General features: G+C 45.6%; 1 pseudogene; it reads left to right on the top strand.

Moving 5' to 3' along the window:
* Positions 1-463: 463 nt before the first annotated feature.
* Positions 464-2,247, top strand: LOC139054819 (piggyBac transposable element-derived protein 3-like; annotated as a pseudogene).
* Positions 2,248-2,659: the final 412 nt, after the last annotated feature.

Raw genomic sequence — 2,659 nt, forward strand, 5'->3', positions numbered from 1 at the left:
AGACCTATATCTTTAACTAGTACCATCTGTAAACTCTTGGAACACATTATACACTCACAAGTAATTACATATTTAGAGCAACACAATATCATCTTCAAATACCAGCACGGTTTTCGCAAGGGCTTCTCATGTGAAACACAACTTGCAGGATTTACTCAGGATTTACACTCATCATTGGATGCCGGCATCCAAATTGACGCCATATTCCTTGACTTCTCAGGATTTACACTCATCATTGGATGCCGGCATCCAAATTGACGCCATATTCCTTGACTTCTCAGTGGGCAGGAATGCCCACTGTATCATATATGATACAGTGGGCATTCGTCGTAAACTTCGCCGTCCGTATCACATATGATACGAATTGTGTTCGGCTACACATACATCTGTTACGAATTGTGTTCGGCTACACATACATCTGTTACAACTTCTTTTTTCAGCTCCCAGGGTCAAGGACATCATAGCCTGCATGCCTTCAGGTGATGACAGCGACTTTGGTGACCTGACTGACGACGACGAATACATTCCAGACAGTGCACCCAGGCTTGCTACAGATGACATTGACACCTCTGATCAGTCCTCTAAAGAGGATGAAGACGATGTCGGCAGCTCGCACTGCGGCACAAGATCCGTGGACAGGGGTCATTGTAGGAAGCGCTTGATAGATTACTGCATTCCTCCGTTCACAGACACATCCACGCAGCCTAGCGAGGTTCGTTCATTCATGTCTTACTTCAGACAGTTCGTAACACCATCAATGATGACCGCAGTAGTTCGGGAGACCGACCTGTACAGCACCCAAACCACAGGAAAATCTCTGAATGTCACGGAAAGCGAGATTGAACAATTTGGTGGTCTGTACTCATTGATGGGGCCAGTGCAGATGCCCAGTGTTCGCAGTTATTGGGAACAAGCAACACGGTTTGCTCCAATTGCCGACATTATGCCTCGTAACCGGTTCGAGAAAATCATGCGCCTTTTGCACATCACGGACAACAACGAAGCCAGCGACGAAGCAAGGCGTGACAAGGTATGGAAGATCCGCCCATGGTTAGATGAACTTCAGCAAAACTTTCTTACCGTAGAACTTGAAGAACTCAACAGTGTCGATGAAATAATGATTTCCTTTACAGAAAGATGCCCCATCAAGCAGTAAATGCCCGCGAAACCGCACCCTTGGGGCATAAAACTATGGGCACGGGCCAGTTCATCTGGCTTTCCCTATCAGTTTGATGTCTACCAAGGACAAGCAAAAATGAATTACCAATATGGTCTTGGCGGAGACGTTACCTTGAAGATGTGCCAGGGTCTTCCAGAAAACAGGGGATACAAAGTAGCAGCAGATAACTACTTCTCCTCTCTTGACCTGGCTGCTGAGCTTTCAAAAAGAGGCTTGGGATTTGTCGGGACGCTGAGAAGCAACAGACCAAAGGACTGCAAGCTCAAATCTGAAAGTGACCTAAAGAAAGAAGGCCGTGGCGCCTTCGACTACGCTGTTGACTCTTCGCGGAACATATCAGTAGTGAGATGGCACCACAACAGAGCTGTCACCATTGTCTCAAACTACGTATCCACTGAACCAGTTGGCACTGTGCGAAGATGGGATAGAAAGGAGAAAAAATATTCATGTTCCGCAGCCAGCTGCTATAAAGGTTTACAACTCCTTCATGGGCGGTGTGGATCTATTGAATTACTTGGTGGAGCTGTACAAGTTTGGCATCAAATCTCGAAGATGGTACATGTACCTTTTTTATCATACACTCATGATGAGTACAGTGAATGCATGGCTTCTGTACAGGCGTCACTGTGACAGCCTCAATCAGAAGAATGTGAACCTCCGACACTTCCAGGCCGGTATAGCTCAATGCCTCATTGCAGTGGGCAAAAAGTCAGTTGGAAGACCGTCCTCATTTGGAATACGAGCTTCAATAAAACGCAAAGTGTGTGCGAGCTCACCCGACAACGAAGTGCGCAAGGATGGAGTCAGCCACATGCCAGTATGGGGCACCAACAGGCTTAGGTGCAGGCATTGCCCTCCAGGAAAGAACTTTTTTTCTTTCATTTATTGTGGCAAGTGCAATGTTCAACTATGCCTTAACAAAGATCGCAATTGTTTTGCAGCATACCACATGTAAGGCATATATGTAGTGACTAGCAGCAATGCCCAGCGTATCATATATGATACGCTCTGTATTATGTATAAATATCTCTGCAAAAAAATAAAACGTTATTTGACTTTCTTTTCTAGGACGTGTGAAGTGTGAATTTACCTATAAATATTTTTTTTTCTTCTGGAACAACTTCTGGGCACAACAGGGTTAAGTCCTATCAGGAACCAAAGAATGTCTCGAAAGGGCCCTCAACCATGAAGGGCCTACTTCCCAGCTGTCAACTAGCAGATAGGCCCCAGAGAGAAGGCGGGGCAGTATCAGAGAAGGTTGGCTTGCTAGCTGTCTGATGTCATGCTCCTTCCTAGTTCTTCTTTTTTTTCCTTCCTCCATGGGTGTCAAACCGCAAGACTGCTTAGTGCAGTAACACATGTAGAAGTTGCAACCCTGTAGCTGTCCTTCACTGCCACAAAAAGTTGTACGCGAGTATGACAACTAAATCACAGTGGCTTTATGAAATTAAGCACACGTATGATGCATGCATTGGAAGC

This window comes from Dermacentor albipictus, chromosome 1 (assembly GCF_038994185.2).
Source record: "Dermacentor albipictus isolate Rhodes 1998 colony chromosome 1, USDA_Dalb.pri_finalv2, whole genome shotgun sequence".
NCBI classification, from domain to species: Eukaryota; Metazoa; Arthropoda; class Arachnida; order Ixodida; family Ixodidae; genus Dermacentor; species Dermacentor albipictus.